This window comes from Dendrobates tinctorius, unplaced genomic scaffold (genome assembly GCF_039654945.1).
Source record: "Dendrobates tinctorius isolate UK_male_01 unplaced genomic scaffold, ASM3965494v1 ptg000250l, whole genome shotgun sequence".
Lineage (NCBI taxonomy): Eukaryota > Metazoa > Chordata > Amphibia > Anura > Dendrobatidae > Dendrobates > Dendrobates tinctorius.
In genome coordinates, this window is record NW_027361917.1 from 40,599,510 (window position 1) to 40,625,597 (window position 26,088).

The window sequence follows — 26,088 nt, forward strand, 5'->3', positions numbered from 1 at the left end:
ATCTGTTCGTGCAAACTTCGTAAGATGGCACACATTCAACAACCACTAACTGTCTGGGAAATCCAAAATTTCATACGTGTTTCACCAGGATGGTCTAGTGTTTAAGGTTTTGGACTGTGATACTTACTGTTGACTGTAAATTTTATATAGAGAAAATATTTATCCACTCAAAAAATGCTCATGGTTGACAAATTCACCCTTTACCATAGGCATGATTTTCTCAGGCAGATTTTACATTTCATGTTAAACTGTCTAAAGAAACTAGAACTTTGTGCTTAAAGTTGATGACAAATCTCAATGGCATTTTATTCCAATATTCACTCTAGTCACCACTTCAACTATATAGCCAAAAATGAAAGACTACATATCTAGGAAAAATATTTTTCTATAGATGAAAAGTGGCTTAAAAAATCTGATAGTGCAAACTTTACAGAATGACACGCATGCAATAACCACTAACTGTCTAAGAAATTCTGAAATTGATACCTGTTCACCAGGGTGGCCGAGTGGTTAAGGCGTTGGACTTAAGATCCTTATGTATCCTCGTGGGTTCGAACCCCACTCCTGGCATGAATTTTACGTTTGAATTTCTGCAGGGTTTCAGAATAGAGTATTCTTGAGCAACGGAAAAGTTCTCATTGCCTGAGAGCAAAGTAATAACACTACAATGTGACAGTAAAAGCCCCTGACTATCACCTTTTTATGTTTATCTTTTCCATTTTGAGTTGAATCTCTAGTCAGAGCATGATATTACAGTAAGTTCAAAACTTCAAAGCTGAAAAAAATGTAGGGATTAAGAGAAAGTTTAATAATTGAGGTAAATATTCAAACTAAAGTTCCAGAAGTAACATATTATGTTAAAATAATATGAGAAATTCATAAATATAATGCAATCCATACACAAGAACATTATTTAGTAGAGGGGTGGGATCCAGAAAAAAGATGGCCAATGTTTGTAGGATGTCATGAAATGTAAAATTTGCCTGAGAAAATCTGGCCTATGGCAAAGTTATGAATTTGCCAACTGTGAGCTTTTTTGGAGAGGCTAAACTGTCTAAAGAAACTAGAACTTTGTGCTTAGTGTTGCTGACAATTCTCAAAGGCATTGTAATCCAACATTCTCTCTTGGTCAACACTCCATACGTATAACCAAAAATGAAAGTCTAAAGTCTACATATACAGAAGAGGAATATTTTTTTTCTAGATGAAATTTACAGTCAACAGTAAGGTTCACAATAAAAGTTAGTATAATGTTCTTGATAAGTGGCTTAAACAAAAAATCTGTTAGTGCAAACATCATAAGATAGCACACATTCAACAACCACTAACTGTCTGGGAAATCCAAAATTTCATGCGTGTTCACCAGGATGGTCTAGTGTTTAAGGTTTTGGACTGTGAAACTTACTGTTGACTGTAAATTTCATCCAGAGAAAATTATTTAACCACTCAAAAAATGTTCATGGTTGACAAATTCACCCTTTACCATAGGCATGATTTTCTCAGGCAGATTTTACATTTCATGTTAAACTGTCTAAAGAAACTAGAACTTTGTGTTTAAAGTTGTTGACAAATCTCAATGGCATTTTATTCCAATATTCACTGTGGTCGCCATTCCAAATATATAGCCAAAAACGAAAGTCTACATATATAGGAAAAATATTTTTCTCTAGATGAAATTTTCAATGAACGGTAAGGTTCACAGTAGCGGTCTGACTTTTGCTTTTGAAAAGTGGCTAAAAAAATCTGTTAGCGCAAACTGAATAAGATGGCACACATTCAATAACCACTAACTGTCTAAGAAATCCAGAAAAGGACGTCTAATCACCAGGATGGCCGCGTGGTTAAGGCGTTGGACTTAAGATCCAATGGATATGTATCCTCGTGGGTTAGAACCCCACTCCAGGTATTAATTTTACCCTTGAAATTCTACAAGGTTTCTCAAAATAGATTATTACTTGAGCAACAGAATTTCCCGATAGCAAAGTAATAACCCTGCAATATCACAGTAATACCCCTGACGATCACCTTTTTATGTCTATCTTTTCAATTTTGAGTTGAATCTCTAGTCAGAGCATGATATTACAGTAAGTTCAAAACTTCAAAGTTGAAAAAAATGTAGGGATTAAGAGAAAGTTTAATAATTGAGGTAAATATTCAAACTAAAGTTCCAGAAGTAACATATGATGTTAAAATAATATGAGAAATTCATAAATATAACGCAATCCATACACAAGAACAGAACATTATTTAGTAGAGGGGTGGGATCCAGAAAAAAGATGGCCAATGTTTGTAGGATGTCATGAAATGTAAAATTTGCCTGAGAAAATCTGGCCTATGGCAAAGGTATGAATTTGTCAACTATGAGCTTTTTTGGAGAGGTTAAACTGTCTAAAGAAACTAGAACTTTGTGCTTAGTGTTGTTGACAAATCTCAATGGCATTGTAATCCAACATTCACTCTTGGTCAACACTCTATACATATAACCAAAAATGACAGTCTAAAGTCTACATATACAGTAGAGGAAAAACATTTTTTTCTAGATGAAATTTACAGTCAACAGTAAGGTTCACTATAAAAGTATGTATAATGTTCTCGATAAGTGGCTTAAACAAAAAATCTGTTCGTGCAAACTTCGTAAGATGGCACACATTCAACAACCACTAACTGTCTGGGAAATCCAAAATTTCATACGTGTTTCACCAGGATGGTCTAGTGTTTAAGGTTTTGGACTGTGATACTTACTGTTGACTGTAAATTTTATATAGAGAAAATATTTATCCACTCAAAAAATGCTCATGGTTGACAAATTCACCCTTTACCATAGGCATGATTTTCTCAGGCAGATTTTACATTTCATGTTAAACTGTCTAAAGAAACTAGAACTTTGTGCTTAAAGTTGATGACAAATCTCAATGGCATTTTATTCCAATATTCACTCTAGTCACCACTTCAACTATATAGCCAAAAATGAAAGACTACATATCTAGGAAAAATATTTTTCTATAGATGAAAAGTGGCTTAAAAAATCTGATAGTGCAAACTTTACAGAATGACACGCATGCAATAACCACTAACTGTCTAAGAAATTCTGAAATTGATACCTGTTCACCAGGGTGGCCGAGTGGTTAAGGCGTTGGACTTAAGATCCTTATGTATCCTCGTGGGTTCGAACCCCACTCCTGGCATGAATTTTACGTTTGAATTTCTGCAGGGTTTCAGAATAGAGTATTCTTGAGCAACGGAAAAGTTCTCATTGCCTGAGAGCAAAGTAATAACACTACAATGTGACAGTAAAAGCCCCTGACTATCACCTTTTTATGTTTATCTTTTCCATTTTGAGTTGAATCTCTAGTCAGAGCATGATATTACAGTAAGTTCAAAACTTCAAAGCTGAAAAAAATGTAGGGATTAAGAGAAAGTTTAATAATTGAGGTAAATATTCAAACTAAAGTTCCAGAAGTAACATATTATGTTAAAATAATATGAGAAATTCATAAATATAATGCAATCCATACACAAGAACATTATTTAGTAGAGGGGTGGGATCCAGAAAAAAGATGGCCAATGTTTGTAGGATGTCATGAAATGTAAAATTTGCCTGAGAAAATCTGGCCTATGGCAAAGTTATGAATTTGCCAACTGTGAGCTTTTTTGGAGAGGCTAAACTGTCTAAAGAAACTAGAACTTTGTGCTTAGTGTTGCTGACAATTCTCAAAGGCATTGTAATCCAACATTCTCTCTTGGTCAACACTCCATACGTATAACCAAAAATGAAAGTCTAAAGTCTACATATACAGAAGAGGAATATTTTTTTTCTAGATGAAATTTACAGTCAACAGTAAGGTTCACAATAAAAGTTAGTATAATGTTCTTGATAAGTGGCTTAAACAAAAAATCTGTTAGTGCAAACATCATAAGATAGCACACATTCAACAACCACTAACTGTCTGGGAAATCCAAAATTTCATGCGTGTTCACCAGGATGGTCTAGTGTTTAAGGTTTTGGACTGTGAAACTTACTGTTGACTGTAAATTTCATCCAGAGAAAATTATTTAACCACTCAAAAAATGTTCATGGTTGACAAATTCACCCTTTACCATAGGCATGATTTTCTCAGGCAGATTTTACATTTCATGTTAAACTGTCTAAAGAAACTAGAACTTTGTGTTTAAAGTTGTTGACAAATCTCAATGGCATTTTATTCCAATATTCACTGTGGTCGCCATTCCAAATATATAGCCAAAAACGAAAGTCTACATATATAGGAAAAATATTTTTCTCTAGATGAAATTTTCAATGAACGGTAAGGTTCACAGTAGCGGTCTGACTTTTGCTTTTGAAAAGTGGCTAAAAAAATCTGTTAGCGCAAACTGAATAAGATGGCACACATTCAATAACCACTAACTGTCTAAGAAATCCAGAAAAGGACGTCTAATCACCAGAATGGCCGCGTGGTTAAGGCGTTGGACTTAAGATCCAATGGATATGTATCCTCGTGGGTTAGAACCCCACTCCAGGTATTAATTTTACCCTTGAAATTCTACAAGGTTTCTCAAAATAGATTATTACTTGAGCAACAGAATTTCCCGATAGCAAAGTAATAACCCTGCAATATCACAGTAATACCCCTGACGATCACCTTTTTATGTCTATCTTTTCAATTTTGAGTTGAATCTCTAGTCAGAGCATGATATTACAGTAAGTTCAAAACTTCAAAGTTGAAAAAAATGTAGGGATTAAGAGAAAGTTTAATAATTGAGGTAAATATTCAAACTAAAGTTCCAGAAGTAACATATGATGTTAAAATAATATGAGAAATTCATAAATATAACGCAATCCATACACAAGAACAGAACATTATTTAGTAGAGGGGTGGGATCCAGAAAAAAGATGGCCAATGTTTGTAGGATGTCATGAAATGTAAAATTTGCCTGAGAAAATCTGGCCTATGGCAAAGGTATGAATTTGTCAACTATGAGCTTTTTTGGAGAGGTTAAACTGTCTAAAGAAACTAGAACTTTGTGCTTAGTGTTGTTGACAAATCTCAATGGCATTGTAATCCAACATTCACTCTTGGTCAACACTCTATACATATAACCAAAAATGACAGTCTAAAGTCTACATATACAGTAGAGGAAAAACATTTTTTTCTAGATGAAATTTACAGTCAACAGTAAGGTTCACTATAAAAGTATGTATAATGTTCTCGATAAGTGGCTTAAACAAAAAATCTGTTCGTGCAAACTTCGTAAGATGGCACACATTCAACAACCACTAACTGTCTGGGAAATCCAAAATTTCATACGTGTTTCACCAGGATGGTCTAGTGTTTAAGGTTTTGGACTGTGATACTTACTGTTGACTGTAAATTTTATATAGAGAAAATATTTATCCACTCAAAAAATGCTCATGGTTGACAAATTCACCCTTTACCATAGGCATGATTTTCTCAGGCAGATTTTACATTTCATGTTAAACTGTCTAAAGAAACTAGAACTTTGTGCTTAAAGTTGATGACAAATCTCAATGGCATTTTATTCCAATATTCACTCTAGTCACCACTTCAACTATATAGCCAAAAATGAAAGACTACATATCTAGGAAAAATATTTTTCTATAGATGAAAAGTGGCTTAAAAAATCTGATAGTGCAAACTTTACAGAATGACACGCATGCAATAACCACTAACTGTCTAAGAAATTCTGAAATTGATACCTGTTCACCAGGGTGGCCGAGTGGTTAAGGCGTTGGACTTAAGATCCTTATGTATCCTCGTGGGTTCGAACCCCACTCCTGGCATGAATTTTACGTTTGAATTTCTGCAGGGTTTCAGAATAGAGTATTCTTGAGCAACGGAAAAGTTCTCATTGCCTGAGAGCAAAGTAATAACACTACAATGTGACAGTAAAAGCCCCTGACTATCACCTTTTTATGTTTATCTTTTCCATTTTGAGTTGAATCTCTAGTCAGAGCATGATATTACAGTAAGTTCAAAACTTCAAAGCTGAAAAAAATGTAGGGATTAAGAGAAAGTTTAATAATTGAGGTAAATATTCAAACTAAAGTTCCAGAAGTAACATATTATGTTAAAATAATATGAGAAATTCATAAATATAATGCAATCCATACACAAGAACATTATTTAGTAGAGGGGTGGGATCCAGAAAAAAGATGGCCAATGTTTGTAGGATGTCATGAAATGTAAAATTTGCCTGAGAAAATCTGGCCTATGGCAAAGTTATGAATTTGCCAACTGTGAGCTTTTTTGGAGAGGCTAAACTGTCTAAAGAAACTAGAACTTTGTGCTTAGTGTTGCTGACAATTCTCAAAGGCATTGTAATCCAACATTCTCTCTTGGTCAACACTCCATACGTATAACCAAAAATGAAAGTCTAAAGTCTACATATACAGAAGAGGAATATTTTTTTTCTAGATGAAATTTACAGTCAACAGTAAGGTTCACAATAAAAGTTAGTATAATGTTCTTGATAAGTGGCTTAAACAAAAAATCTGTTAGTGCAAACATCATAAGATAGCACACATTCAACAACCACTAACTGTCTGGGAAATCCAAAATTTCATGCGTGTTCACCAGGATGGTCTAGTGTTTAAGGTTTTGGACTGTGAAACTTACTGTTGACTGTAAATTTCATCCAGAGAAAATTATTTAACCACTCAAAAAATGTTCATGGTTGACAAATTCACCCTTTACCATAGGCATGATTTTCTCAGGCAGATTTTACATTTCATGTTAAACTGTCTAAAGAAACTAGAACTTTGTGCTTAAAGTTGTTGACAAATCTCAATGGCATTTTATTCCAATATTCACTGTGGTCGCCATTCCAAATATATAGCCAAAAACGAAAGTCTACATATATAGGAAAAATATTTTTCTCTAGATGAAATTTTCAATGAACGGTAAGGTTCACAGTAGCGGTCTGACTTTTGCTTTTAAAAAGTGGCTAAAAAAATCTGTTAGCGCAAACTGAATAAGATGGCACACATTCAATAACCACCACTAACTGTCTAAGAAATCCAGAAAAGGACGTCTAATCACCAGGATGGCTGCGTGGTTGAGGTGTTGGACTTAAGATCCAGTGGATATGTATCCTCGTGTGTTAGAACCTCACTCCTGGTATTAATTTTACCCTTGAAATTCTACAAGGTTTCTCAAAATAGATTATTACTTGAGCAACAGAATTTCCCGATAGCAAAGTAATAACCCTGCACTATCACAGTAATACCCCTGACTATCACCTTTTTATGTCTATCTTTTCCATTTTGAGTTGAATCTCTAGTCAGAGCATGAAATTACAGTAAGTTCGATACCCCTGACTATCACCTTTTTATGTTTATCTTTTCCATTTTGAGTTGAATCTCTAGTCAGAGCATGATATTACAGTAAGTTCAAAACTTCAAAGTTGAAAAAAATGCAGGGATTAAGAGAAAGTTTAACAATTGAGGTAAATATTCAAACTAAAGTTCCAGAAGTAACATATGATGTTAAAATAATATGAGAAATTCATAAATATAATGCAATCCATACACAAGAACAGAACATTATTTAGTAGAGGGGTGGGATCCAGAAAAAAGATGGCCTATGTTTGTAGGATGTCATGAAATGTAAAATTTGCCTGAGAAAATCTGGCCTATGGCAAAGGTATGAATTTGTCAACTATGAGCTTTTTTGGAGAGGTTAAACTGTCTAAAGAAACTAGAACTTTGTGCTTAGTGTTGTTGACAAATCTCAATGGCATTGTAATCAAACATTCACTCTTGGTCAACACTCTATACATATAACCAAAAATGACAGTCTAAAGTCTACATATACAGTAGAGGAAAAACATTTTTTCTAGATGAAATTTACAGTCAACAGTAAGGTTCACTATAAAAGTATGTATAATGTTCTCGATAAGTGGCTTAAACAAGAAATCTGTTCGTGCAAACTTCGTAAGATGGCACACATTCAACAACCACTAACTGTCTGGGAAATCCAAAATTTCATGCGTGTTTCACCAGGATGGTCTAGTGTTTAAGGTTTTGGACTGTGATACTTACTGTTGACTGTAAATTTTATAAAGAGAAAATATTTATCCACTCAAAAAATGCTCATGGTTGACAAATTCACCCTTTACCATAGGCATGATTTTCTCAGGCAGATTTTACATTTCATGTTAAACTGTCTAAAGAAACTAGAACTTTGTGTTTAAAGTTGTTGACAAATCTCAATGGCATTTTATTCCAATATTCACTGTGGTCGCCATTCCAAATATATAGCCAAAAACGAAAGTCTACATATATAGGAAAAATATTTTTCTCTAGATGAAATTTTCAATGAACGGTAAGGTTCACAGTAGCGGTCTGACTTTTGCTTTTGAAAAGTGGCTAAAAAAATCTGTTAGCGCAAACTGAATAAGATGGCACACATTCAATAACCACTAACTGTCTAAGAAATCCAGAAAAGGACGTCTAATCACCAGGATGGCCGCGTGGTTAAGGCGTTGTACTTAAGATCCAATGGATATGTATCCTCGTGGGTTAGAACCCCACTCCTGGTATTAATTTTACCCTTGAAATTCTACAAGGTTTCTCAAAATAGATTATTACTTGAGCAACAGAATTTCCCGATAGCAAAGTAATAACCCTGCAATATCACAGTAATACCCCTGACGATCACCTTTTTATGTCTATCTTTTCAATTTTGAGTTGAATCTCTAGTCAGAGCATGATATTACAGTAAGTTCAAAACTTCAAAGTTGAAAAAAATGTAGGGATTAAGAGAAAGTTTAATAATTGAGGTAAATATTCAAACTAAAGTTCCAGAAGTAACATATGATGTTAAAATAATATGAGAAATTCATAAATATAACGCAATCCATACACAAGAACAGAACATTATTTAGTAGAGGGGTGGGATCCAGAAAAAAGATGGCCAATGTTTGTAGGATGTCATGAAATGTAAAATTTGCCTGAGAAAATCTGGCCTATGGCAAAGGTATGAATTTGTCAACTATGAGCTTTTTTGGAGAGGTTAAACTGTCTAAAGAAACTAGAACTTTGTGCTTAGTGTTGTTGACAAATCTCAATGGCATTGTAATCCAACATTCACTCTTGGTCAACACTCTATACATATAACCAAAAATGACAGTCTAAAGTCTACATATACAGTAGAGGAAAAACATTTTTTTCTAGATGAAATTTACAGTCAACAGTAAGGTTCACTATAAAAGTATGTATAATGTTCTCGATAAGTGGCTTAAACAAAAAATCTGTTCGTGCAAACTTCGTAAGATGGCACACATTCAACAACCACTAACTGTCTGGGAAATCCAAAATTTCATACGTGTTTCACCAGGATGGTCTAGTGTTTAAGGTTTTGGACTGTGATACTTACTGTTGACTGTAAATTTTATATAGAGAAAATATTTATCCACTCAAAAAATGCTCATGGTTGACAAATTCACCCTTTACCATAGGCATGATTTTCTCAGGCAGATTTTACATTTCATGTTAAACTGTCTAAAGAAACTAGAACTTTGTGCTTAAAGTTGTTGACAAATCTCAATGGCATTTTATTCCAATATTCACTCTAGTCACCACTTCAACTATATAGCCAAAAATGAAAGACTACATATCTAGGAAAAATATTTTTCTATAGATGAAAAGTGGCTTAAAAAATCTGATAGTGCAAACTTTACAGAATGACACGCATGCAATAACCACTAACTGTCTAAGAAATTCAGAAATTGATACCTGTTCACCAGGGTGGCCGAGTGGTTAAGGCGTTGGACTTAAGATCCTTATGTATCCTCGTGGGTTCGAACCCCACTTGTGGTATGAATTTTACCTTTGAATTTCTGCAGGGTTTCAGAATAGAGTATTCTTGAGCAACGGAAAAGTTCTCATTGCCTGAGAGCAAAGTAATAACCCTACAATGTGACAGTAAAAACCCCTGACTATCACCTTTTTATGTTTATCTTTTCCATTTTGAGTTGAATCTCTAGTCAGAGCATGATATTACAGTAAGTTCAAAGCTTCAAAGCTGAAAAAAATGTAGGGATTAAGAGAAAGTTTAATAATTGAGGTAAATATTCAAACTAAAGTTCCAGAAGTAACATATTATGTTAAAATAATATGAGAAATTCATAAATATAATGCAATCCATACACAAGAACATTATTTAGTAGAGGGGTGGGATCCAGAAAAAAGATGGCCAATGTTTGTAGGATGTCATGAAATGTAAAATTTGCCTGAGAAAATCTGGCCTATGGCAAAGTTATGAATTTGCCAACTGTGAGCTTTTTTGGAGAGGCTAAACTGTCTAAAGAAACTAGAACTTTGTGCTTAGTGTTGCTGACAATTCTCAAAGGCATTGTAATCCAACATTCTCTCTTGGTCAACACTCCATACGTATAACCAAAAATGAAAGTCTAAAGTCTACATATACAGTAGAGGAATATTTTTTTTCTAGATGAAATTTACAGTCAACAGTAAGGTTCACAATAAAAGTTAGTATAATGTTCTTGATAAGTGGCTTAAACAAAAAATCTGTTAGTGCAAACATCATAAGATAGCACACATTCAACAACCACTAACTGTCTGGGAAATCCAAAATTTCATGCGTGTTCACCAGGATGGTCTAGTGTTTAAGGTTTTGGACTGTGAAACTTACTGTTGACTGTAAATTTCATCCAGAGAAAATTATTTAACCACTCAAAAAATGTTCATGGTTGACAAATTCGCCCTTTAACATAGGCATGATTTTCTCAAGCAGATTTTACATTTCATGTTAAACTGTCTAAAGAAACTAGAACTTTGTGCTTAAAGTTGTTGACAAATCTCAATGGCATTTTATTCCAATATTCAATGTGGTCGCCATTCCAAATATATAGCCAAAAAAGAAAGTCTACATATATAGGAAAAATATTTTTCTCTAGATGAAATTTTCAATGAACGGTAAGGTTCACAGTAGCGGTCTGACTTTTGCTTTTAAAAAGTGGCTAAAAAAATCTGTTAGCGCAAACTGAATAAGATGGCACACATTCAATAACCACCACTAACTGTCTAAGAAATCCAGAAAAGGACGTCTAATCACCAGGATGGCTGCGTGGTTGAGGTGTTGGACTTAAGATCCAGTGGATATGTATCCTCGTGTGTTAGAACCTCACTCCTGGTATTAATTTTACCCTTGAAATTCTACAAGGTTTCTCAAAATAGATTATTACTTGAGCAACAGAATTTCCCGATAGCAAAGTAATAACCCTGCACTATCACAGTAATACCCCTGACTATCACCTTTTTATGTCTATCTTTTCCATTTTGAGTTGAAGCTCTAGTCAGAGCATGAAATTACAGTAAGTTCGATACCCCTGACTATCACCTTTTTATGTTTATCTTTTCCATTTTGAGTTGAATCTCTAGTCAGAGCATGATATTACAGTAAGTTCAAAACTTCAAAGTTGAAAAAAATGCAGGGATTAAGAGAAAGTTTAATAATTGAGGTAAATATTCAAACTAAAGTTCCAGAAGTAACATATGATGTTAAAATAATATGAGAAATTCATAAATATAATGCAATCCATACACAAGAACAGAACATTATTTAGTAGAGGGGTGGGATCCAGAAAAAAGATGGCCTATGTTTGTAGGATGTCATGAAATGTAAAATTTGCCTGAGAAAATCTGGCCTATGGCAAAGGTATGAATTTGTCAACTATGAGCTTTTTTGGAGAGGTTAAACTGTCTAAAGAAACTAGAACTTTGTGCTTAGTGTTGTTGACAAATCTCAATGGCATTGTAATCCAACATTCACTCTTGGTCAACACTCTATACATATAACCAAAAATGACAGTCTAAAGTCTACATATACAGTAGAGGAAAAACATTTTTTCTAGATGAAATTTACAGTCAACAGTAAGGTTCACTATAAAAGTATGTATAATGTTCTCGATAAGTGGCTTAAACAAGAAATCTGTTCGTGCAAACTTCGTAAGATGGCACACATTCAACAACCACTAACTGTCTGGGAAATCCAAAATTTCATGCGTGTTTCACCAGGATGGTCTAGTGTTTAAGGTTTTGGACTGTGATACTTACTGTTGACTGTAAATTTTATAAAGAGAAAATATTTATCCACTCAAAAAATGCTCATGGTTGACAAATTCACCCTTTACCATAGGCATGATTTTCTCAGGCAGATTTTACATTTCATGTTAAACTGTCTAAAGAAACTAGAACTTTGTGCTTAAAGTTGTTGACAAATCTCAATGGCATTTTATTCCAATATTCACTCTAGTCACCACTTCAACTATATAGCCAAAAATGAAAGACTACATATCTAGGAAAAATATTTTTCTATAGATGAAAAGTGGCTTAAAAAATCTGATAGTGCAAACTTCATAGAATGGCACGCATGCAATAACCACTAACTGTCTAAGAAATTCAGAGATTCATGCCTGTTCACCAGGATGGCCGAGTGGTTAAGGTGTTGGACTTAAGATCCATTTTGTATCCTCGTGGGTTCGAACCCCACTCCTGGTATGAATTTTACCTTTGAAATTCTGCAGGGTTTCAGAATAGAGTATTCTTGAGCAACGGAAAAGTTCTGATTGCCTGAGAGCAAAGTAATAACCCTACAATGTGACAGTAAAAACCCCAGACTATCACCTTTTTAAGTTTATCTTTTCCATTTTGAGTTGAATCTCTAGTCAGAGCATGATATTACAGTAAGTTCAAAACTTCAAAGCTGAAAAAAATGTAGGGATTAAGAGAAAGTTTAATAATTGAGGTAAATATTCAAACTAAAGTTCCAGAAGTAACATATTATGTTAAAATAATATGAGAAATTCATAAATATAATGCAATCCATACACAAGAACATTATTTAGTAGAGGGGTGGGATCCAGAAAAAAGATGGCCAATGTTTGTAGGATGTCATGAAATGTAAAATTTGCCTGAGAAAATCTGGCCTATGGCAAAGTTATGAATTTGCCAACTGTGAGCTTTTTTGGAGAGGCTAAACTGTCTAAAGAAACTAGAACTTTGTGCTTAGTGTTGCTGACAATTCTCAAAGGCATTGTAATCCAACATTCTCGCTTGGTCAACACTCCATACGTATAACCAAAAATGAAAGTCTAAAGTCTACATATACAGAAGAGGAATATTTTTTTTCTAGATGAAATTTACAGTCAACAGTAAGGTTCACAATAAAAGTTAGTATAATGTTCTTGATAAGTGGCTTAAACAAAAAATCTGTTAGTGCAAACATCATAAGATAGCACACATTCAACAACCACTAACTGTCTGGGAAATCCAAAATTTCATGCGTGTTCACCAGGATGGTCTAGTGTTTAAGGTTTTGGACTGTGAAACTTACTGTTGACTGTAAATTTCATCCAGAGAAAATTATTTAACCACTCAAAAAATGTTCATGGTTGACAAATTCACCCTTTACCATAGGCATGATTTTCTCAGGCAGATTTTACATTTCATGTTAAACTGTCTAAAGAAACTAGAACTTTGTGTTTAAAGTTGTTGACAAATCTCAATGGCATTTTATTCCAATATTCACTGTGGTCGCCATTCCAAATATATAGCCAAAAACGAAAGTCTACATATATAGGAAAAATATTTTTCTCTAGATGAAATTTTCAATGAACGGTAAGGTTCACAGTAGCGGTCTGACTTTTGCTTTTGAAAAGTGGCTAAAAAAATCTGTTAGCGCAAACTGAATAAGATGGCACACATTCAATAACCACTAACTGTCTAAGAAATCCAGAAAAGGACGTCTAATCACCAGGATGGCCGCGTGGTTAAGGCGTTGGACTTAAGATCCAATGGATATGTATCCTCGTGGGTTAGAACCCCACTCCTGGTATTAATTTTACCCTTGAAATTCTACAAGGTTTCTCAAAATAGATTACTACTTGAGCAACAGAATTTCCCGATAGCAAAGTAATAACCCTGCAATATCACAGTAATACCCCTGACGATCACCTTTTTATGTCTATCTTTTCAATTTTGAGTTGAATCTCTAGTCAGAGCATGATATTACAGTAAGTTCAAAACTTCAAAGTTGAAAAAAATGTAGGGATTAAGAGAAAGTTTAATAATTGAGGTAAATATTCAAACTAAAGTTCCAGAAGTAACATATGATGTTAAAATAATATGAGAAATTCATAAATATAACGCAATCCATACACAAGAACAGAACATTATTTAGTAGAGGGGTGGGATCCAGAAAAAAGATGGCCAATGTTTGTAGGATGTCATGAAATGTAAAATTTGCCTGAGAAAATCTGGCCTATGGCAAAGGTATGAATTTGTCAACTATGAGCTTTTTTGGAGAGGTTAAACTGTCTAAAGAAACTAGAACTTTGTGCTTAGTGTTGTTGACAAATCTCAATGGCATTGTAATCCAACATTCACTCTTGGTCAACACTCTATACATATAACCAAAAATGACAGTCTAAAGTCTACATATACAGTAGAGGAAAAACATTTTTTTCTAGATGAAATTTACAGTCAACAGTAAGGTTCACTATAAAAGTATGTATAATGTTCTCGATAAGTGGCTTAAACAAAAAATCTGTTCGTGCAAACTTCGTAAGATGGCACACATTCAACAACCACTAACTGTCTGGGAAATCCAAAATTTCATACGTGTTTCACCAGGATGGTCTAGTGTTTAAGGTTTTGGACTGTGATACTTACTGTTGACTGTAAATTTTATATAGAGAAAATATTTATCCACTCAAAAAATGCTTATGGTTGACAAATTCACCCTTTACCATAGGCATGATTTTCTCAGGCAGATTTTACATTTCATGTTAAACTGTCTAAAGAAACTAGAACTTTGTGCTTAAAGTTGTTGACAAATCTCAATGGCATTTTATTCCAATATTCACTCTAGTCACCACTTCAACTATATAGCCAAAAATGAAAGACTACATATCTAGGAAAAATATTTTTCTATAGATGAAAAGTGGCTTAAAAAATCTGATAGTGCAAACTTCATAGAATGGCACGCATGCAATAACCACTAACTGTCTAAGAAATTCAGAGATTCATGCCTGTTCACCAGGATGGCCGAGTGGTTAAGGCGTTGGACTTAAGATCCAATGGATATGTATCCTCGTGGGTTCGAACCCCACTCCTGGTATGAATTTTACCTTTGTAATTCTGCAGGGTTTCAGAATAGAGTATTCTTGAGCAACGGAAAAGTTCTGATTGCCTGAGAGCAAAGTAATAACCCTACAATGTGACAGTAAAAACCCCAGACTATCACCTTTTTAAGTTTATCTTTTCCATTTTGAGTTGAATCTCTAGTCAGAGCATGATATTACAGTAAGTTCAAAACTTCAAAGCTGAAAAAAATGTAGGGATTAAGAGAAAGTTTAATAATTGAGGTAAATATTCAAACTAAAGTTCCAGAAGTAACATATTATGTTAAAATAATATGAGAAATTCATAAATATAATGCAATCCATACACAAGAACATTATTTAGTAGAGGGGTGGGATCCAGAAAAAAGATGGCCAATGTTTGTAGGATGTCATGAAATGTAAAATTTGCCTGAGAAAATCTGGCCTATGGCAAAGTTATGAATTTGCCAACTGTGAGCTTTTTTGGAGAGGCTAAACTGTCTAAAGAAACTAGAACTTTGTGCTTAGTGTTGCTGACAATTCTCAAAGGCATTGTAATCCAACATTCTCTCTTGGTCAACACTCCATACGTATAACCAAAAATGAAAGTCTAAAGTCTACATATACAGAAGAGGAATATTTTTTTTCTAGATGAAATTTACAGTCAACAGTAAGGTTCACAATAAAAGTTAGTATAATGTTCTTGATAAGTGGCTTAAACAAAAAATCTGTTAGTGCAAACATCATAAGATAGCACACATTCAACAACCACTAACTGTCTGGGAAATCCAAAATTTCATGCGTGTTCACCAGGATGGTCTAGTGTTTAAGGTTTTGGACTGTGAAACTTACTGTTGACTGTAAATTTCATCCAGAGAAAATTATTTAACCACTCAAAAAATGTTCATGGTTGACAAATTCACCCTTTACCATAGGCATGATTTTCTCAGGCAGATTTTACATTTCATGTTAAACTGTCTAAAGAAACTAGAACTTTGTGCTTAAAGTTGTTGACAAATCTCAATGGCATTTTATTCCAATATTCACTGTGGTCGCCATTCCAAATATATAGCCAAAAACGAAAGTCTACATATATAGGAAAAATATTTTTCTCTAGATGAAATTTTCAATGAACGGTAAGGTTCACAGTAGCGGTCTGACTTTTGCTTTTGAAAAGTGGCTAAAAAAATCTGTTAGCGCAAACTGAATAAGATGGCACACATTCAATAACCACTAACTGTCTAAGAAATCCAGAAAAGGACGTCTAATCACCAGGATGGCCGCGTGGTTAAGGCGTTAGACTTAAGATCCAATGGATATGTATCCTCGTGGGTTAGAACCCCACTCCTGGTATTAATTTTACCCTTGAAATTCTACAAGGTTTCTCAAAATAGATTATTACTTGAGCAACAGAATTTCCCGATAGCAAAGTAATAACCCTGCAATATCACAGTAATACCCCTGACGATGACCTTTTTATGTCTATCTTTTCAATTTTGAGTTGAATCTCTAGTCAGAGCATGATATTACAGTAAGTTCAAAACTTCAAAGTTGAAAAAAATGTAGGGATTAAGAGAAAGTTTAATAATTGAGGTAAATATTCAAACTAAAGTTCCAGAAGTAACATATTATGTTAAAATAATATGAGAAATTCATAAATATAATGCAATCCATACACAAGAACATTATTTAGTAGAGGGGTGGGATCCAGAAAAAAGATGGCCAATGTTTGTAGGATGTCATGAAATGTAAAATTTGCCTGAGAAAATCTGGCCTATGGCAAAGTTATGAATTTGCCAACTGTGAGCTTTTTTGGAGAGGCTAAACTGTCTAAAGAAACTAGAACTTTGTGCTTAGTGTTGCTGACAATTCTCAAAGGCATTGTAATCCAACATTCTCTCTTGGTCAACACTCCATACGTATAACCAAAAATGAAAGTCTAAAGTCTACATATACAGTAGAGGAATATTTTTTTTCTAGATGAAATTTACAGTCAACAGTAAGGTTCACAATAAAAGTTAGTATAATGTTCTTGATAAGTGGCTTAAACAAAAAATCTGTTAGTGCAAACATCATAAGATAGCACACATTCAACAACCACTAACTGTCTGGGAAATCCAAAATTTCATGCGTGTTCACCAGGATGGTCTAGTGTTTAAGGTTTTGGACTGTGAAACTTACTGTTGACTGTAAATTTCATCCAGAGAAAATTATTTAACCACTCAAAAAATGTTCATGGTTGACAAATTCGCCCTTTACCATAGGCATGATTTTCTCAGGCAGATTTTACATTTCATGTTAAACTGTCTAAAGAAACTAGAACTTTGTGTTTAAAGTTGTTGACAAATCTCAATGGCATTTTATTCCAATATTCACTGTGGTCGCCATTCCAAATATATAGCCAAAAACGAAAGTCTACATATATAGGAAAAATATTTTTCTCTAGATGAAATTTTCAATGAACGGTAAGGTTCACAGTAGCGGTCTGACTTTTGCTTTTGAAAAGTGGCTAAAAAAATCTGTTAGCGCAAACTGAATAAGATGGCACACATTCAATAACCACCACTAACTGTCTAAGAAATCCAGAAAAGGACGTCTAATCACCAGGATGGCCGCGTGGTTAAGGCGTTGGACTTAAGATCCAATGGATATGTATCCTCGTGGGTTAGAACCCCACTCCAGGTATTAATTTTACCCTTGAAATTCTACAAGGTTTCTCAAAATAGATTATTACTTGAGCAACAGAATTTCCCGATAGCAAAGTAATAACCCTGCAATATCACAGTAATACCCCTGACGATCACCTTTTTATGTCTATCTTTTCAATTTTGAGTTGAATCTCTAGTCAGAGCATGATATTACAGTAAGTTCAAAACTTCAAAGTTGAAAAAAATGTAGGGATTAAGAGAAAGTTTAATAATTGAGGTAAATATTCAAACTAAAGTTCCAGAAGTAACATATGATGTTAAAATAATATGAGAAATTCATAAATATAACGCAATCCATACACAAGAACAGAACATTATTTAGTAGAGGGGTGGGATCCAGAAAAAAGATGGCCAATGTTTGTAGGATGTCATGAAATGTAAAATTTGCCTGAGAAAATCTGGCCTATGGCAAAGGTATGAATTTGTCAACTATGAGCTTTTTTGGAGAGGTTAAACTGTCTAAAGAAACTAGAACTTTGTGCTTAGTGTTGTTGACAAATCTCAATGGCATTGTAATCCAACATTCACTCTTGGTCAACACTCTATACATATAACCAAAAATGACAGTCTAAAGTCTACATATACAGTAGAGGAAAAACATTTTTTTCTAGATGAAATTTACAGTCAACAGTAAGGTTCACTATAAAAGTATGTATAATGTTCTCGATAAGTGGCTTAAACAAAAAATCTGTTCGTGCAAACTTCGTAAGATGGCACACATTCAACAACCACTAACTGTCTGGGAAATCCAAAATTTCATACGTGTTTCACCAGGATGGTCTAGTGTTTAAGGTTTTGGACTGTGATACTTACTGTTGACTGTAAATTTTATATAGAGAAAATATTTATCCACTCAAAAAATGCTCATGGTTGACAAATTCACCCTTTACCATAGGCATGATTTTCTCAGGCAGATTTTACATTTCATGTTAAACTGTCTAAAGAAACTAGAACTTTGTGCTTAAAGTTGATGACAAATCTCAATGGCATTTTATTCCAATATTCACTCTAGTCACCACTTCAACTATATAGCCAAAAATGAAAGACTACATATCTAGGAAAAATATTTTTCTATAGATGAAAAGTGGCTTAAAAAATCTGATAGTGCAAACTTTACAGAATGACACGCATGCAATAACCACTAACTGTCTAAGAAATTCTGAAATTGATACCTGTTCACCAGGGTGGCCGAGTGGTTAAGGCGTTGGACTTAAGATCCTTATGTATCCTCGTGGGTTCGAACCCCACTCCTGGCATGAATTTTACGTTTGAATTTCTGCAGGGTTTCAGAATAGAGTATTCTTGAGCAACGGAAAAGTTCTCATTGCCTGAGAGCAAAGTAATAACACTACAATGTGACAGTAAAAGCCCCTGACTATCACCTTTTTATGTTTATCTTTTCCATTTTGAGTTGAATCTCTAGTCAGAGCATGATATTACAGTAAGTTCAAAACTTCAAAGCTGAAAAAAATGTAGGGATTAAGAGAAAGTTTAATAATTGAGGTAAATATTCAAACTAAAGTTCCAGAAGTAACATATTATGTTAAAATAATATGAGAAATTCATAAATATAATGCAATCCATACACAAGAACATTATTTAGTAGAGGGGTGGGATCCAGAAAAAAGATGGCCAATGTTTGTAGGATGTCATGAAATGTAAAATTTGCCTGAGAAAATCTGGCCTATGGCAAAGTTATGAATTTGCCAACTGTGAGCTTTTTTGGAGAGGCTAAACTGTCTAAAGAAACTAGAACTTTGTGCTTAGTGTTGCTGACAATTCTCAAAGGCATTGTAATCCAACATTCTCTCTTGGTCAACACTCCATACGTATAACCAAAAATGAAAGTCTAAAGTCTACATATACAGAAGAGGAATATTTTTTTTCTAGATGAAATTTACAGTCAACAGTAAGGTTCACAATAAAAGTTAGTATAATGTTCTTGATAAGTGGCTTAAACAAAAAATCTGTTAGTGCAAACATCATAAGATAGCACACATTCAACAACCACTAACTGTCTGGGAAATCCAAAATTTCATGCGTGTTCACCAGGATGGTCTAGTGTTTAAGGTTTTGGACTGTGAAACTTACTGTTGACTGTAAATTTCATCCAGAGAAAATTATTTAACCACTCAAAAAATGTTCATGGTTGACAAATTCACCCTTTACCATAGGCATGATTTTCTCAGGCAGATTTTACATTTCATGTTAAACTGTCTAAAGAAACTAGAACTTTGTGTTTAAAGTTGTTGACAAATCTCAATGGCATTTTATTCCAATATTCACTGTGGTCGCCATTCCAAATATATAGCCAAAAACGAAAGTCTACATATATAGGAAAAATATTTTTCTCTAGATGAAATTTTCAATGAACGGTAAGGTTCACAGTAGCGGTCTGACTTTTGCTTTTGAAAAGTGGCTAAAAAAATCTGTTAGCGCAAACTGAATAAGATGGCACACATTCAATAACCACTAACTGTCTAAGAAATCCAGAAAAGGACGTCTAATCACCAGGATGGCCGCGTGGTTAAGGCGTTGGACTTAAGATCCAATGGATATGTATCCTCGTGGGTTAGAACCCCACTCCAGGTATTAATTTTACCCTTGAAATTCTACAAGGTTTCTCAAAATAGATTATTACTTGAGCAACAGAATTTCCCGATAGCAAAGTAATAACCCTGCAATATCACAGTAATACCCCTGACGATCACCTTTTTATGTCTATCTTTTCAATTTTGAGTTGAATCTCTAGTCAGAGCATGATATTACAGTAAGTTCAAAACTTCAAAGTTGAAAAAAATGTAGGGATTAAGAGAAAGTTTAATAATTGAGGTAAATATTCAAACTAAAGTTCCAGAAGTAACATATGATGTTAAAATAATATGAGAAATTCATAAATATAACGCAATCCATACACAAGAACAGAACATTATTTAGTAGAGGGGTGGGATCCAGAAAAAAGATGGCCAATGTTTGTAGGATGTCATGAAATGTAAAATTTGCCTGAGAAAATCTGGCCTATGGCAAAGGTATGAATTTGTCAACTATGAGCTTTTTTGGAGAGGTTAAACTGTCTAAAGAAACTAGAACTTTGTGCTTAGTGTTGTTGACAAATCTCAATGGCATTGTAATCCAACATTCACTCTTGGTCAACACTCTATACATATAACCAAAAATGACAGTCTAAAGTCTACATATACAGTAGAGGAAAAACATTTTTTTCTAGATGAAATTTACAGTCAACAGTAAGGTTCACTATAAAAGTATGTATAATGTTCTCGATAAGTGGCTTAAACAAAAAATCTGTTCGTGCAAACTTCGTAAGATGGCACACATTCAACAACCACTAACTGTCTGGGAAATCCAAAATTTCATACGTGTTTCACCAGGATGGTCTAGTGTTTAAGGTTTTGGACTGTGATACTTACTGTTGACTGTAAATTTTATATAGAGAAAATATTTATCCACTCAAAAAATGCTCATGGTTGACAAATTCACCCTTTACCATAGGCATGATTTTCTCAGGCAGATTTTACATTTCATGTTAAACTGTCTAAAGAAACTAGAACTTTGTGCTTAAAGTTGATGACAAATCTCAATGGCATTTTATTCCAATATTCACTCTAGTCACCACTTCAACTATATAGCCAAAAATGAAAGACTACATATCTAGGAAAAATATTTTTCTATAGATGAAAAGTGGCTTAAAAAATCTGATAGTGCAAACTTTACAGAATGACACGCATGCAATAACCACTAACTGTCTAAGAAATTCTGAAATTGATACCTGTTCACCAGGGTGGCCGAGTGGTTAAGGCGTTGGACTTAAGATCCTTATGTATCCTCGTGGGTTCGAACCCCACTCCTGGCATGAATTTTACGTTTGAATTTCTGCAGGGTTTCAGAATAGAGTATTCTTGAGCAACGGAAAAGTTCTCATTGCCTGAGAGCAAAGTAATAACACTACAATGTGACAGTAAAAGCCCCTGACTATCACCTTTTTATGTTTATCTTTTCCATTTTGAGTTGAATCTCTAGTCAGAGCATGATATTACAGTAAGTTCAAAACTTCAAAGCTGAAAAAAATGTAGGGATTAAGAGAAAGTTTAATAATTGAGGTAAATATTCAAACTAAAGTTCCAGAAGTAACATATTATGTTAAAATAATATGAGAAATTCATAAATATAATGCAATCCATACACAAGAACATTATTTAGTAGAGGGGTGGGATCCAGAAAAAAGATGGCCAATGTTTGTAGGATGTCATGAAATGTAAAATTTGCCTGAGAAAATCTGGCCTATGGCAAAGTTATGAATTTGCCAACTGTGAGCTTTTTTGGAGAGGCTAAACTGTCTAAAGAAACTAGAACTTTGTGCTTAGTGTTGCTGACAATTCTCAAAGGCATTGTAATCCAACATTCTCTCTTGGTCAACACTCCATACGTATAACCAAAAATGAAAGTCTAAAGTCTACATATACAGAAGAGGAATATTTTTTTTCTAGATGAAATTTACAGTCAACAGTAAGGTTCACAATAAAAGTTAGTATAATGTTCTTGATAAGTGGCTTAAACAAAAAATCTGTTAGTGCAAACATCATAAGATAGCACACATTCAACAACCACTAACTGTCTGGGAAATCCAAAATTTCATGCGTGTTCACCAGGATGGTCTAGTGTTTAAGGTTTTGGACTGTGAAACTTACTGTTGACTGTAAATTTCATCCAGAGAAAATTATTTAACCACTCAAAAAATGTTCATGGTTGACAAATTCACCCTTTACCATAGGCATGATTTTCTCAGGCAGATTTTACATTTCATGTTAAACTGTCTAAAGAAACTAGAACTTTGTGTTTAAAGTTGTTGACAAATCTCAATGGCATTTTATTCCAATATTCACTGTGGTCGCCATTCCAAATATATAGCCAAAAACGAAAGTCTACATATATAGGAAAAATATTTTTCTCTAGATGAAATTTTCAATGAACGGTAAGGTTCACAGTAGCGGTCTGACTTTTGCTTTTGAAAAGTGGCTAAAAAAATCTGTTAGCGCAAACTGAATAAGATGGCACACATTCAATAACCACTAACTGTCTAAGAAATCCAGAAAAGGACGTCTAATCACCAGGATGGCCGCGTGGTTAAGGCGTTGGACTTAAGATCCAATGGATATGTATCCTCGTGGGTTAGAACCCCACTCCAGGTATTAATTTTACCCTTGAAATTCTACAAGGTTTCTCAAAATAGATTATTACTTGAGCAACAGAATTTCCCGATAGCAAAGTAATAACCCTGCAATATCACAGTAATACCCCTGACGATCACCTTTTTATGTCTATCTTTTCAATTTTGAGTTGAATCTCTAGTCAGAGCATGATATTACAGTAAGTTCAAAACTTCAAAGTTGAAAAAAATGTAGGGATTAAGAGAAAGTTTAATAATTGAGGTAAATATTCAAACTAAAGTTCCAGAAGTAACATATGATGTTAAAATAATATGAGAAATTCATAAATATAACGCAATCCATACACAAGAACAGAACATTATTTAGTAGAGGGGTGGGATCCAGAAAAAAGATGGCCAATGTTTGTAGGATGTCATGAAATGTAAAATTTGCCTGAGAAAATCTGGCCTATGGCAAAGGTATGAATTTGTCAACTATGAGCTTTTTTGGAGAGGTTAAACTGTCTAAAGAAACTAGAACTTTGTGCTTAGTGTTGTTGACAAATCTCAATGGCATTGTAATCCAACATTCACTCTTGGTCAACACTCTATACATATAACCAAAAATGACAGTCTAAAGTCTACATATACAGTAGAGGAAAAACATTTTTTTCTAGATGAAATTTACAGTCAACAGTAAGGTTCACTATAAAAGTATGTATAATGTTCTCGATAAGTGGCTTAAACAAAAAATCTGTTCGTGCAAACTTCGTAAGATGGCACACATTCAACAACCACTAACTGTCTGGGAAATCCAAAATTTCATACGTGTTTCACCAGGATGGTCTAGTGTTTAAGGTTTTGGACTGTGATACTTACTGTTGACTGTAAATTTTATATAGAGAAAATATTTATCCACTCAAAAAATGCTCATGGTTGACAAATTCACCCTTTACCATAGGCATGATTTTCTCAGGCAGATTTTACATTTCATGTTAAACTGTCTAAAGAAACTAGAACTTTGTGCTTAAAGTTGATGACAAATCTCAATGGCATTTTATTCCAATATTCACTCTAGTCACCACTTCAACTATATAGCCAAAAATGAAAGACTACATATCTAGGAAAAATATTTTTCTATAGATGAAAAGTGGCTTAAAAAATCTGATAGTGCAAACTTTACAGAATGACACGCATGCAATAACCACTAACTGTCTAAGAAATTCTGAAATTGATACCTGTTCACCAGGGTGGCCGAGTGGTTAAGGCGTTGGACTTAAGATCCTTATGTATCCTCGTGGGTTCGAACCCCACTCCTGGCATGAATTTTACGTTTGAATTTCTGCAGGGTTTCAGAATAGAGTATTCTTGAGCAACGGAAAAGTTCTCATTGCCTGAGAGCAAAGTAATAACACTACAATGTGACAGTAAAAGCCCCTGACTATCACCTTTTTATGTTTATCTTTTCCATTTTGAGTTGAATCTCTAGTCAGAGCATGATATTACAGTAAGTTCAAAACTTCAAAGCTGAAAAAAATGTAGGGATTAAGAGAAAGTTTAATAATTGAGGTAAATATTCAAACTAAAGTTCCAGAAGTAACATATTATGTTAAAATAATATGAGAAATTCATAAATATAATGCAATCCATACACAAGAACATTATTTAGTAGAGGGGTGGGATCCAGAAAAAAGATGGCCAATGTTTGTAGGATGTCATGAAATGTAAAATTTGCCTGAGAAAATCTGGCCTATGGCAAAGTTATGAATTTGCCAACTGTGAGCTTTTTTGGAGAGGCTAAACTGTCTAAAGAAACTAGAACTTTGTGCTTAGTGTTGCTGACAATTCTCAAAGGCATTGTAATCCAACATTCTCTCTTGGTCAACACTCCATACGTATAACCAAAAATGAAAGTCTAAAGTCTACATATACAGAAGAGGAATATTTTTTTTCTAGATGAAATTTACAGTCAACAGTAAGGTTCACAATAAAAGTTAGTATAATGTTCTTGATAAGTGGCTTAAACAAAAAATCTGTTAGTGCAAACATCATAAGATAGCACACATTCAACAACCACTAACTGTCTGGGAAATCCAAAATTTCATGCGTGTTCACCAGGATGGTCTAGTGTTTAAGGTTTTGGACTGTGAAACTTACTGTTGACTGTAAATTTCATCCAGAGAAAATTATTTAACCACTCAAAAAATGTTCATGGTTGACAAATTCACCCTTTACCATAGGCATGATTTTCTCAGGCAGATTTTACATTTCATGTTAAACTGTCTAAAGAAACTAGAACTTTGTGCTTAAAGTTGTTGACAAATCTCAATGGCATTTTATTCCAATATTCACTGTGGTCGCCATTCCAAATATATAGCCAAAAACGAAAGTCTACATATATAGGAAAAATATTTTTCTCTAGATGAAATTTTCAATGAACGGTAAGGTTCACAGTAGCGGTCTGACTTTTGCTTTTAAAAAGTGGCTAAAAAAATCTGTTAGCGCAAACTGAATAAGATGGCACACATTCAATAACCACCACTAACTGTCTAAGAAATCCAGAAAAGGACGTCTAATCACCAGGATGGCTGCGTGGTTGAGGTGTTGGACTTAAGATCCAGTGGATATGTATCCTCGTGTGTTAGAACCTCACTCCTGGTATTAATTTTACCCTTGAAATTCTACAAGGTTTCTCAAAATAGATTATTACTTGAGCAACAGAATTTCCCGATAGCAAAGTAATAACCCTGCACTATCACAGTAATACCCCTGACTATCACCTTTTTATGTCTATCTTTTCCATTTTGAGTTGAATCTCTAGTCAGAGCATGAAATTACAGTAAGTTCGATACCCCTGACTATCACCTTTTTATGTTTATCTTTTCCATTTTGAGTTGAATCTCTAGTCAGAGCATGATATTACAGTAAGTTCAAAACTTCAAAGTTGAAAAAAATGCAGGGATTAAGAGAAAGTTTAATAATTGAGGTAAATATTCAAACTAAAGTTCCAGAAGTAACATATGATGTTAAAATAATATGAGAAATTCATAAATATAATGCAATCCATACACA

The 26,088-nt window shown here is 34.0% G+C and overlaps 14 non-coding genes across 14 annotated transcripts; all 14 read left to right on the forward strand.

Moving 5' to 3' along the window:
- The first annotated feature begins 492 nt into the window (after positions 1-492).
- TRNAL-UAA (transfer RNA leucine (anticodon UAA)) lies at positions 493-570 on the forward strand. Its single transcript has one exon. It is a non-coding gene; the product is annotated as a tRNA-Leu (tRNA).
- A 1,253-nt stretch (positions 571-1,823) lies between these two features.
- On the forward strand, positions 1,824-1,906 carry TRNAL-UAA (transfer RNA leucine (anticodon UAA)). Its single transcript has one exon. It is a non-coding gene; the product is annotated as a tRNA-Leu (tRNA).
- Positions 1,907-3,107: 1,201 nt separating this feature from the next.
- TRNAL-UAA (transfer RNA leucine (anticodon UAA)) lies at positions 3,108-3,185 on the forward strand. The gene has a single exon. It is a non-coding gene; the product is annotated as a tRNA-Leu (tRNA).
- A 2,537-nt stretch (positions 3,186-5,722) lies between these two features.
- On the forward strand, positions 5,723-5,800 carry TRNAL-UAA (transfer RNA leucine (anticodon UAA)). Its single transcript has one exon. It is a non-coding gene; the product is annotated as a tRNA-Leu (tRNA).
- Positions 5,801-12,462: 6,662 nt separating this feature from the next.
- TRNAL-UAA (transfer RNA leucine (anticodon UAA)) lies at positions 12,463-12,541 on the forward strand. The gene has a single exon. It is a non-coding gene; the product is annotated as a tRNA-Leu (tRNA).
- A 1,253-nt stretch (positions 12,542-13,794) lies between these two features.
- TRNAL-UAA (transfer RNA leucine (anticodon UAA)) lies at positions 13,795-13,877 on the forward strand. The gene has a single exon. It is a non-coding gene; the product is annotated as a tRNA-Leu (tRNA).
- Positions 13,878-15,078: 1,201 nt separating this feature from the next.
- TRNAL-UAA (transfer RNA leucine (anticodon UAA)) lies at positions 15,079-15,161 on the forward strand. The gene has a single exon. It is a non-coding gene; the product is annotated as a tRNA-Leu (tRNA).
- Positions 15,162-16,414: 1,253 nt separating this feature from the next.
- TRNAL-UAA (transfer RNA leucine (anticodon UAA)) lies at positions 16,415-16,497 on the forward strand. Its single transcript has one exon. It is a non-coding gene; the product is annotated as a tRNA-Leu (tRNA).
- Positions 16,498-17,746: 1,249 nt separating this feature from the next.
- On the forward strand, positions 17,747-17,829 carry TRNAL-UAA (transfer RNA leucine (anticodon UAA)). Its single transcript has one exon. It is a non-coding gene; the product is annotated as a tRNA-Leu (tRNA).
- Positions 17,830-19,030: 1,201 nt separating this feature from the next.
- TRNAL-UAA (transfer RNA leucine (anticodon UAA)) lies at positions 19,031-19,108 on the forward strand. The gene has a single exon. It is a non-coding gene; the product is annotated as a tRNA-Leu (tRNA).
- A 1,253-nt stretch (positions 19,109-20,361) lies between these two features.
- TRNAL-UAA (transfer RNA leucine (anticodon UAA)) lies at positions 20,362-20,444 on the forward strand. Its single transcript has one exon. It is a non-coding gene; the product is annotated as a tRNA-Leu (tRNA).
- Positions 20,445-21,645: 1,201 nt separating this feature from the next.
- TRNAL-UAA (transfer RNA leucine (anticodon UAA)) lies at positions 21,646-21,723 on the forward strand. Its single transcript has one exon. It is a non-coding gene; the product is annotated as a tRNA-Leu (tRNA).
- A 1,253-nt stretch (positions 21,724-22,976) lies between these two features.
- Positions 22,977-23,059, forward strand: TRNAL-UAA (transfer RNA leucine (anticodon UAA)). The gene has a single exon. It is a non-coding gene; the product is annotated as a tRNA-Leu (tRNA).
- Positions 23,060-24,260: 1,201 nt separating this feature from the next.
- TRNAL-UAA (transfer RNA leucine (anticodon UAA)) lies at positions 24,261-24,338 on the forward strand. The gene has a single exon. It is a non-coding gene; the product is annotated as a tRNA-Leu (tRNA).
- The last annotated feature ends 1,750 nt before the right edge of the window (positions 24,339-26,088 follow it).